This window comes from Falco rusticolus, chromosome 3 (assembly GCF_015220075.1).
Source record: "Falco rusticolus isolate bFalRus1 chromosome 3, bFalRus1.pri, whole genome shotgun sequence".
NCBI classification, from domain to species: domain Eukaryota; kingdom Metazoa; phylum Chordata; class Aves; order Falconiformes; family Falconidae; genus Falco; species Falco rusticolus.
In genome coordinates, this window is record NC_051189.1 from 83,181,763 (window position 1) to 83,193,958 (window position 12,196).

The 12,196-nt window shown below is 39.3% G+C and overlaps 1 protein-coding gene across 9 annotated transcripts in view; it reads right to left on the bottom strand.

Annotated features, from left to right (window-relative positions):
- Nucleotides 1–12,196, bottom strand: part of CTNND2 (catenin delta 2) — a 679,250-nt gene that overhangs the window by 153,075 nt on the left and 513,979 nt on the right. The window lies entirely within an intron of this gene.

Genomic DNA, 12,196 nt, shown 5'->3' on the forward strand with positions numbered 1-12,196 from the left:
TGATGCAGAACAGAAGTCTTACTCATTCCTAAGGCAGCCTGCAAAATAAATTTCTAATGCAGTATCTTACATTAAATATCATTCTAGAAAAAGCACAAAAATCTTTGAGCCAAATGATCAAGAAGTTCAAGAATGCCAAGAACAACTTATAAAATTTGTTTGCAAATACCCACCTTTGTTGTTCTCTGGCACTATTTGCTCCTCAAACAGTAAACAGTAATCAGTAACTATACTGATTCATACCTAACATCCAAAGAGCACAATGCTTCAGCTTCAAGTAAGTTATATAGACATTTCTGTCAAAAAGTTTCTCCATGTGTGTTATCAGCTAAGGTGCTAAGACATTTGGCTAAGGTTGACCAGACATTTTAGCTGGCCACTTTACCAACTATTGTAAAATTTTGCATAAGACAATAAAACAGATACAAATAGAGTGTTTTCAAAACTGAAGGGAAAGGAGAAAAACTAATCTTAGAATAAACATTTATGATGAAAAAGTTTCCAATTCTTTGTGAAGCTGTTCTTGCATAGGCATTCATTCTTAAGGCTCTTTGCAGAGAAGAGGCTCGGGACTAGGAAATGGTTAAACACAGCATACTTAAATTTATTAGAAATTCATGCTTATTAACTTCAAATATTTAGGAACAATCAATGTATGGCATTTCACGAACCTAACATAAGCTTCAATAAGGCTAAGTGCCGGGTCCTGCCCCTGGGTCACAACAACCCCATGCAATGCTACAGGCCTGGGGAAGAGCAGCTGGAAAGCTGCCTGGAGGCAAAGGCCCTGGGGGTGCTGGCTGACAGCTGGCTGAACATGAGCCAGCAGTGTGCCCAGGTGGCCAAGAAGGCCAACAGCACCCTGGCTTGTATCAGAAACAGTGTGGCCAGCAGGACAGGGGAAGGGATCATCCCCCTGTATTCAGTGCTGCTGAGGCTGCACCTCAAATACTGTGTTCAGTTTTGGGCCCCTCACTGCAAGAGGGGTGTAGAGGTGCTGGAGTGTGTCCAGAGATGGGGAATGAAGCTGGTGAAGGGTCTGGGGCACAAGTCCTGTGAGGAGCGGCTGAGGGAACTGGGGTTGTTCAGCCTGGAGAAGAGGAGGCTGAGGAGGGACCTTACTGCTCTCCAGAGCTACCTGAAAGGAGGCTGTCGGCAGGTGGGGGTAGGCCTCTTCTCCCAGACAACAAGCCATAAGACAAGAGGAAACGGCCTCAAGTTATGCCAGGGGAGGTTTAGATTGGATATTAGTAAAAAATTCTTTACTGAAAGGGTGGTCAAGCATTGGAACAGGCTGCCCAGGGAGGTGGTGGAATCACCATCCCTGGAGGTGTTTAAAAGATGTGCAGATGTGGTGCTCAGGGACATGCTTTAGTAGGCCCTGGTAGTGTTACGTTTGCAGTTGGACTTGATGATCTTAAAGGTCTTTTCCAACCTAAATGATTCCATGATTCACTGCAAATAAAGACTGAGAAAGGATTCAGCCTTTAAGGTTCCAAAATCAAGCTATACAAAATTACTCACTGATAAAACAAAAATTCTCTCTTTCTTCTGCTGGTTTATCTGGCATATTCCTGTTTTTGTAATAACAGCAAGAACCAGCAATAGAGCATTTTTGTAATTAAAAAGTGTACATGCCGAGATGTTACAGTATTAAAGTTTTCATGTTACACAGTTACAACACAGCTTTGGGCTAAATGCAGAGTGGTAGTGTTTAAAGATAAACTATTTTCCCTGAAATAGGCATTATATCAGTATATCACATCCAACTTTCTAAGCAATATGCAGGTCACCTGGAAGACTACAGCAACCAACACCACATGGAGTGTGCAGAGAGATAAATGGACATTAGTAAAACATATCAACTTCAGACAGAAAAGTTCATTAATCTTTTTGAGAGTCCATGCTTCTGCTGCTTAAAGAAACTGTGACATTCTTCAGTTTAAAAACCAGAAAAACAGACCAAAGAGAAAAGGTGTTGCAATACATCTCCCTGGTCAAAACTTCATCCGTGTGAACAAGGTGACTTGCAACGAAATCATTTGCTCCTTTCCAAGCCTGGAAAAAAATTTACCAAGTTTATCTGGAAGGGGTGGGGGTGGGGTGGGGGTGTGAGGTTTGTCTGCTTGCTTGTTTTTATAATCCATCACCATTTAATCTTCAAATTAAAATACGTTTGTTTCCCCTTACAACCAGATATTCAAGACTAAGCATACTACATGAAGAGCCACCTACGCGACAAAATAGATGACATTTACTGAAACAAGACTAGGAACAAAAACTTGCCCATCATTTCTACAAAAGGTGAATCAACCAGTGAGCTTCACACTTCAACCTCTGAAAAGAAACAAGATCCGACAGAAGAAAGAACATGTTTAAAAAATACACAAATTGTTCTGGTGTGATGAGTAATATCAGGAACAACAGAATGAAAACATGCCTGCTGATCTTTGTGAATTATATTTTTAAAGCACAATATGCTGAATGAATATTTTAATTCCTTCACTGCTAAAAAGAGATTGAGAAAAAATATTAACTTTGTAGCAAAAATCATTCTGTGTACTACAATTAACATGAAGACTCAAAGGGCCCTGCCTCTATTCAAAGTTCAGGGGCACACTGTGCCTGTGCTGTTTTCTCCACTCTCCCTCTAGGACACAGCCAACAGGCATCCCATACTCCTCAGAAGTTTTTCTTGTGGATGCTCTCAGGTGACAGTGTTTGCTATCTTCCACTCATGTCTAAGAGAAAATGTGTGGTATTGCCACATTCAGCCTGTCCTGAATTAGTCCTGAGCTGCACCTTCCCTTTTCAGTCACGGTATCTGACAGCACAGTAGTATTCAGCTCATGCAGCTCCTCCTCCCCCAGGAGCCCAAAGTCAGCAGGCAGACTGAAGTGATTCAAAGATACTAAAAGCAAGAACATTAAAAATTAATCTAAAATGCATTTCTGACAGAAAAAAATGGGTAATACAGCAGAAATGAAATGGATGTTACATAACACTTTACCTAATTTGACAAAATTTTTTAACTTCTACCGAAGAAAGTACCTATCCTTACCTGGGAAAGGCAAGACTTATTTTGCAATCTTTCTTTGAATTTCCAGGCTCAGATACTTGGCAAACTGTCATGCAGGCAGAGGTGAAGCTGATTCTTCACAACTGGGAGCTCAGTTTCTGATGCTGTTCTTTTTCTGGACTGCTGTCTTGCTTTGTTTTTGTTTTTCTAACATCCCATTATCCACCAGAAGTCTCACTCCACCTTTGTGTTTCCATCACATATCTATATAGCTGTTTAATACTATATTCTCCAGCAGGTTTAACTATGCCTGACAAATGGTGAGACTGTGATGGATCTTAGCAGAATCTATTTACATTTATGGAAACTGAGGCAAAGGAAAGAAAACTGTTTGTTCAAGTCCTTTATGGAGTTAATAGCCGCAGCCTGGAGGTCAGTTCTGACCTAGTAAGTCTCCTGGGGCAGATCTCAGCTGAGCTAAGTTGTCACAGCTCCAGTGAGTTCAGCAGCACTATTGCCAAACATCTTTGCCAAGAATACTGGGATGGGCGCATAAGCAGCAATTTGCACCAATGGGGCATCAAATCCCACTCTCCCAAAGGACTTTCAACAGATACTTCTGTCTCTCTTCTGACTATGAAGAGAACATTTCTTAATGTAATATTTATTGGCAGCTCAGTGGCTGCTGCCTTGCTGCTTCTAGGAGAAAAAGAAAACAATACACTGGAGTCTGCATGCCTACTACAAGGAAACAAACAGCATAGTACCAAGTTGTCAGGACATAAAGGAGACCAACTCTATTCTCACACAGACCAGTCCCAGAGTAGCCACTTCTGAAGTCAAAAGAATGACCTTCAACTCTGCAGCACAACAGTTAGCCCAGTCATAACATAAAAGTTTATTCTTCCTGTCTTGAACATTCCTTTTTTACTCCATCTCTTCTAAAAATAAAATAAATAGAAATTAATAATAATAAAAAAGGATCAGACTAGAAGTATAAAAATGCTGGGTGTGTTGCGATGTTTCTCATGACTAATCCATGGACATGTTAATTTCTGAATGTTCTTTCCTTTTTTTCCCTCACTAGAAATATTTTGTTGACGTCTTCAGAAGATGCTGTTAGAGAGCTGTTAACTAAATAAAACAGGCTGCATTCTTTCACACATGGCATTATGGAGTGTACAGCAAATCCCATCAGGACCAGGAATCCCAGCATGCATCAGCCTGAATTCATTTGTTTGAGCCTTCCTAATGAATTAGGAATCTATGCTGTGTAAACCTACGCCAATCAAAGTAAAAACTGAAAGAACAGAGATTACATGAATTTTGCCATGAATTTTTTTCCATCAAAGTATGCACAGAGCTGCTTTTGTCTGATGAACCCTCTTTTCTTCTTCCATGAAATTTTTAAGCTGGTTTTTTTAATGTTGGCCCTCCACCGTTAATATTGTAGCCTACTTGCTGGTCAGAAGCACTTGCTCTGGTTAAGTCCCATGATGCCATGACGCAGACAGACAGGACAGGAAAAGGCACTGGACTTTCTGGTCCACAGACCTGCAACAGTGTCTTCGTGTCAGCTTGATGCCAGAGTCTTCTCCTCTGCCACTGTTACGATGTTAGGTCTTGCATGACATCTGGGAATGTATCTGTATCCACACGATGCAGATAGAAGGTGAATTTGGACTCGAGAAGGGGTTCAGACCAGCGCTGGAGGCAGCGAAGATGTTAATTATGTTCCTAATAAGGACAGCCTGGATGTCTCATGCCAACAGCCTTTGAGAGATGTAATTTATCAGTTTAAAGGCTGACCTTTGATTCGATGGTGTTTACCAGAACAAATTTTCCGTATCAGTGGACTGTTACTACCAGGAGTTACACGTGACCAGCCTGAACCATACGCATTGGTAAAACAAGTCAATAATACATTGATGGTGTCTGAAAGAATATATATATACACTTGATTAATGAATGATTTTAGCACATGAATTATTTGACAGCTTGCTTTTCTGATCTGATACAAGAGATTGGATGCATGTGTGGAAGGAAAAGAAATACAGGATATTAAGGGTATGTAGATACGTGAAATGTAAGGACACCATTGTTGTAAGGACATCTGATCATTGGCTGTCCCATATAAAGAGATGAGACAGGAAAAGTAATAAACCACACTTAGGTATGCAAACCCCACAGAACAAGAGACAATACCAAAGACAAGGTCTGTGAAGTCACTGGTTGATGGGCTGCTGGAGGAGCCACTCACAGGGTTGCAGATGTTCAGCCTGAGCTTTGTTAAGTGGTAAGGAGGGTGGGGCATGACAAAGTTCTCACAGGTTCTATGGGGAACAGCATGTTTACAGGATGCTTTCAAGGGATTGTGGCAATGTGCAGAGCTTATGGGATGTTTAGAAGGGCAACGGTAGGAAAAGGGAGACAACCAAATGTTTGGGGAAGGAATAACATGAGAAAACACAGGGAAGGGTGTGATGAAAGGGGCTGGTCATGTATAAGTAAGTTGCACATCAGCATGGCTCTCCGGCCAAACCTTGTGCTTAATCACTGCAGTCTGTTTTATCTTTTTATTAAACCTAATACCTAACAATTTTCCTGGATGAAGATGGTCTACATTCTGGATTGGCATATTGCTAGTGAACCTTGAGCTAGAACACCTGATGAGCAGGACAGGAGATCTGCGAAAGAGCTGTCAGAGACACTGTAGATCTAGGGGACAGAGATAGGTGAGACCAGGGTCTGAGGATGTGCTACTAGGCAGACCAAAGGTCTGAGCCAGCTACCAGAGAGACCTCTTTGTGTCTGTGTGTATGTGAGATGAGACCTGCCAGCAAGCTTTGAGCCTGATTAGCTAGAGATTAAGGACCACGTATTGTTCTTTGTGTTTGCATGAGCGCTGCTTTGTGTGCATGGGGTGCCTGTGCAGGCACTATCCTCATGGTTGTGTTGATCTGTTGCGTGACCTAAGCTTCTTCAACATACATACCTAACAAAATGAATAGGGACACTTTTATTTCCAGGATGTTCTGTATCTGATTAATTTCTTGTCCATTTATTTCATTGGTTTTGTAGATACGTAATTTAAGTTAGTATACGCTACACTAGAAATTTTAACTGGGTTGTATGTTCAGCCTTATCTCATGTTTACTGAAGGATAGAGAACAAGAGAAATCACCAGCTGCCTTGTTAAGCTAGTCTAACGGAGAAGTGCCCACCTTCTGATGCAATGCTATAACATGTCCTGCTCCATTTCCAAGCAGCAGTTAAGAGCTTGGTCCCAATCACTATGAAGACTACCGACACTAATCCCACAGATGGGAGGAGATGGTTCATGCAACATTAAAGCACCACTCTTATACAAAGGGTATCTGGAGTCAGAGGATCGGATACAGAGCACCATAAAAAAAAAAAACAACAAACAATCCAGAGACCTCTCCCAGGGTATATTTAGCTCCCTTTGGGAAAGATGTCTGGATCTACAGCTCTTGGTATATTCTCCCTGCTTTGTTTTACACCGGTTAAATACAACCTTTACTATTTTTGAGACCACTCTGGTCAAAGGATACCTTCTGTGCTCTGAAAAGAACCAACAGAAGGAAAATTTATGAACATGGGATTTCTTAGGAAGGGGAAAAAAATTTGTAAGTATTGTAGCAAAGACTGCAGCCTTCTTAATTTACCTTTTACTTTTCATGACAAATGCATGCCCAAGCTTGCACAAATCGTAACACAGCTTGAAACCAAATTATTGTCAGATGTAAGCAGTAACAGCATCACAGTTCATGACCTTAATTGACAAAGCATGCTACCTGTCACCGATTCAGCACAGACGCCACACTGTTCCTCCAGGCTCTGTTTAAAGTCTAACAATTGTATGTGAAAACCCAACTGACCTGGTTCCCTGGGGATGGGGAAGGTTTGCCTGAAAAGTGAGGATAACTAGAACTGTCAGACTGACCAGAATTCATGCTTTGACTTACAATCAAAAGTATTTTGTCACACTTAGAAGGACAGATAACTTTTCAAATGTGAACAAAATACAGGTGAGTGATCTTTTTTCATATCAAGGTATAAGTAAACTGGGCCTGGAATTTGGCTGTTGCTTACGGCTTTGCAACAGCAGAAGCAAAGTCAAAGCAAAGAGATGTTAGCTGTTGTGACTATTACTATATTTTTCAACTCAATTTTAAACAAAAATTATACTATTCCTCCCAGCAGCAAAGAAGAAAAGCAAAACCCTTTCTCTCAATCACTGCATAATGGAAATTGCCTCTTACATTCCTTGGAAAGCTGTAAAAATCTGAGCTAGAGCTACAAAAAGGAAGAAAAGTGAAGCTTGAAGTTTTAAACAGTTTAGCCAAAGACTGTTAGGTAATGAAGTATTCCAACACAGCCTAAAAATACTGCTGTGATAGAAACCAAAACACCCTCCCCTCTTCTATTTATACTCAGCAAGTGGGTATCCGAGATATTGTTCAAATTTTGCCAGTAGGTATAACTGGAACATCCTCTTCTGCATTTAATTCTGACTACCCTGCTGTACAAAGTAAAATATAATGGAAATAGAGAGGATGAAGAATAGGTGACAAAAACTGTTAGACTGACAGAGTGATAAAGTGTGTTTCTAAAATAACACAATCTCCTCTTCCCAATAAGACATTAATGTGTTCCACCATTAACAGCTCTCCAGTCCTAACTCAAAGGTTAATTCATTGTTAAATGCTGGCTTTCCAAATTTTTCTTAATAACCACTTTTGAGTAACTCTTCATCCAGAACACATAAAGGAACTCTAACAACAATCAAACCATTTTAGGCAACAGGGATATTAATTGTCATCTTAATTGACATAACACACTGCATCATCCACCACTTACTCTGTGGCATTTCCATTATTCAGAAAGCATGTTTCAATATATCAAAACACATGGAATTTTTTTAATGCCACTGTGTTACATATGGAAGAGAACAACTCACTTCTAGCACAGGTGATGGTATATATCCAATAAACCTCAAATTAAAATGGCAATTCAATTTTAATCTGCTTCTGGAAATTTTTAGTAATAATGAGTTTTAATTCTTGTAGATGCCAGCTTTCTAACTAGCAGAATAAGTGCTTATTATTTCACACACTAATGGATTCTGAACAATTCTGTTTCATGGGTTCAGGAAGGAGAAGCCGCAAGTGAGCAGAACCAAATGTCAAAAGCATTTTTAAACAGAGGCAGACAGCACAGTGTTTCTGAAACACTCTGGCTACGGCCACCCTGCTCCTCTCAGGCTCACTTTTTGGGCAGACCGGTGTGCCCATACAGACCAAGGACTACAGGGAAGTCCAAGAGGCCACTGCCCACACACAACTTGACCACACTGATTGGTTATACACAGTATATATGAAATGGTTAAATTTCTGTATTTTTTCACTGCAATTTCAAATCCTCTCCATGAGACTCTTCTTATCCTTACCTTGTTTGCATTATTAAAATGACTTTCATCTAAGAGGAAAAAAATGAGTCTTTTTCAGAGAAGGGTTTGGAAGATGGGCAGTCTCATTGCTAACTGCTTTCAGAGGGCTGATTCCTAAAACTTAAAATAGATGTGAAGGGAAGAAGACAAATCTCTATCAAAACAGAATATGGGAATAGTATTCATTACAATATGTCTCTTAATATAAATGTGCTGTTTCGAACTTTAATTCCTCTCCACTATTTCTTCTGACCTGTCTATGGAGCAGCAGGTAGACAATACAAAACTGTAAATTGCAAACATCGTGAGATTTATTACAGACAAATTTACCTGTAACATCATAGGGTAATTTAGTCTCATTAGCAAAGTAATTTGCTACAAGTTAAAAAAAGCGCTGAGAAATTTTAGCTTAAAGTAAGAGTGGAATGTTATGCAAATTGCTGCATTAGCTCTGAAGTCTAATTTGTTTAAGGAAGTTAAATTGGGGTTTGGATATAGGTCCTGTTTAAGAATGGTTTTGTCATTAGGGCATACTAGATCAGACACAAAGGCAACAGAAAGCTGTGAACAGACATAATATAAATAACTTAAACCACTGGTACATATACAATGTTCTGGTTGAAGTTAAATAAAAATTGTCCCCTTTGTGCTACACTGCAGCACTTGCAGAAGGAGGCCGATCTTCTTTCTCCCTGTAGAAATCAGGCAGGTGGTCGGAGGAATGGTCTGTGACACGTGAGGATGCACAACATGGGGTCAGCACCCAGAAGCTTTTCTTCTGGGAGTGGATATTCTATTTTTGTTACTGAGTATACATTTGTTTCTCCTGCACCTCTTAAGTGACCTCTTTAGATCCTGGGATCTATGCGTGGGGTTAACAGAGACTTGAAAACATGTTCTGAACAGGAGGAGACTCAAAATCATGCTCTAAAATTGCCTTGAAAACATACAAATAAACATGCCGCCTTCTCAGCCAGTAAGCCTTAATGTATTCTGAACTGTGATACATTTTGGTTTTCATGCTTGGAAGGAAGGGTATGTCCATTATAAATCAAGGTTTTAGCATGATTTTATTTTTTACTAAAAAAGTCTCTGGCTAGGTATGTGTTACCTATAATAGTACAGCAGTTTAACCTAACACTCTTAAAAAACATTACATTCATAGGCTGACACAAGCATTCTACTCTAAACATCAGGCATTAATGGGATCATCCAAATAACACTTCCAACTGCAGGCACAGAGCTGACCTAAAGTGCTTGTCTGACTGTGAAGGTATCAGAAAAGCGATTTTCAATCCCACTGTTAAAAGAGTATCTCCTAAAATGAACAGATCGGCATTGACCTGCATTAATCAAGCTTCTCAGCTTTTGAATCACTGGAGGTATAAACTAACACCGAGGAACACACACAAATCAGGAAAAATACACATAAGACAAAGCCCTTAGAAGGTATTGTAATTACTTAATCTCAATTCATAGTCTTTCCTTTTTGAAACAGTCAACAGAGGCCCAGTACTGAAGAAGGTTCAGCAGTGTGCACTTCATAGGTAATGCCATGGCAATATTAATTTAGGATGCAAAAGACATCAGCATACTCAAGCACTGATCTAGTACTGTCTGAAGTTAAATTAAAAATTATGATGATTGAATAATTATGATTAAGGCCAAGGGTTTGGATCATTTACTTTCTGGTATTTAAAAAGAATTACGCATCTATGTGAGAATGAAGGATTACATTTATTAATGGGGGTGGGGGGAACAATCAACATATATACTATACCTAAGAACAGCCTGCTACTCCTATAACTAGGTTCCTAGTGAGGATAAACAAGGTGAAGAAAATTTTAAACAAAATTAATGTAAATAGAAAAAAGTTTTTTAGACAAATGCAATAGGTAAGTACTTCAAATATTCTAGCAATAGCAGAAGACATCAACTTCTTGTTAGATGAAAATTTCTGAAGCTGTAGTTAACTATACTCAGTTAAGTGTATTATTAGTGGGATTTAGTCCATGTAAACACAAACATCATCTTGCAACAAGGTGGTCACCACAGAAAATTCCTTTTTTTAAAGTCATTTAAGCCCAAACAACAGAACAACTCTATCTGATGTTTCAGTTCTAATTCAATAAGACTGTTTTGATGCTTGCTGTAGCTGTCTCAGATAGCTGCCCCATAGAATAAACAACACATCATTCTCAGATTAAAAATACATTTATAATTTATTAGATCAAGCATCACACTGATGACCCTCTGTTCCCATGACATTCTCTACTGCAATTTAAAGAAGAGGTATTCTCTCCTTATAACTGATGTATTATCTTCCAAAGAATCTTTCAGTCACATAATAATTTTCTGTATTAAAGCTGAAGTATTTGGGCAGCCAGTTATTGCCTCAAAAGCTAATGAATGCATTCTCACAACATCCCTCTCTGGTAGTAAGATTTGCTAATAGAAACTAAGGCACATAAAATTAAATTATTTGCCTAACATCACAAAGGTAAGCTGTGACAAAGCTACAACTATGACCTGTAATTTGAGCTCCAGTGCAAAACTGCAGTGCAGGATCTTTCCTCCAACTCTCCATTTACATGAGTATTATAAATGGAGTAAAAGTCAGCACAAATAAGCCTGCCTCGTATCTAATGTACTTTGAAATACCCACAGTTCAATATACAAAATTAAATATATATCTGTAAAAGAGTATGTATTATAGTAAGTGTGTGCATACATATATATACTTTTCCTGGTTTGAATATTATTTTTTCCCCTTTGTGTAGCTCATGTTTGCTTTCTTCATCTTCTAAAATCCATTACTTTCTTCTGTTTTGTTTTTTTTCTAAATCACCTACATCTTTGAAATAGATGAGGACCAAAATCTCGCGTGGTATCTAGGACACGTGGAACACAGACTTGCAGAAGGCCCCAGCAACCTTCTCCATTTCATTGCCTATTGCTTTCCTGACACTTAACCTTCCATTTGTTTGTTGACTGCCAATAAGCTTCAGATGACACTTTCCAAAAGCTCTCCAGCATAAAACAAGAATTCTCTTTTTTCAATTAGCAGAATACAGAAAAAGCATACAGAAATTAGGAACAAGCAAAATGACCATAAAAAATAGTGCCACCTCACTGCTAATGGACTAACTTCTTACTACTTTATAAAGCTTGTGAGTCGCAGCAATTTTTCAGTTGCTCCTCAATACAAGACTAGCAAAGTAGCAGTTTAAAAAAACACCCAAACCCTCATCCAAAACCCCGTCATACCTTTGTGTGTGGGGTAAGGAGCGTGTCCCTTTCTTCAGGGCCTTGCTTGGTTAACCATGTGCATGCAATATGTCTAGTCAGGCAAACAGACAGATCCAGCAGTGCTGCTGACACCGGTGGGCTGCGTTCCCACCTGCTCTTCAGCAACCATGGCAGCAGCAACAGCTGAAATGTAGGGGCTGATTTGGACCTATTGTATATATCATTTGCCATCTTGCATCAACTATTTCTTTATATATGTTAAATGAACCTTCTAGTGGGCATTACCATGTCCCTACTTTTTATACAGGTGAGTACGCAGGCACAAATCAAATCTCTTTGCCAAACTAAAAACCGTGATTATATTCCAAGTAACTTTTCAAGCCGTATCTCACAGATCCATATCTGTCCAAACCAAGGTCTCAACAAGATACCAACCTTAGAAATGTCAGCTGTTT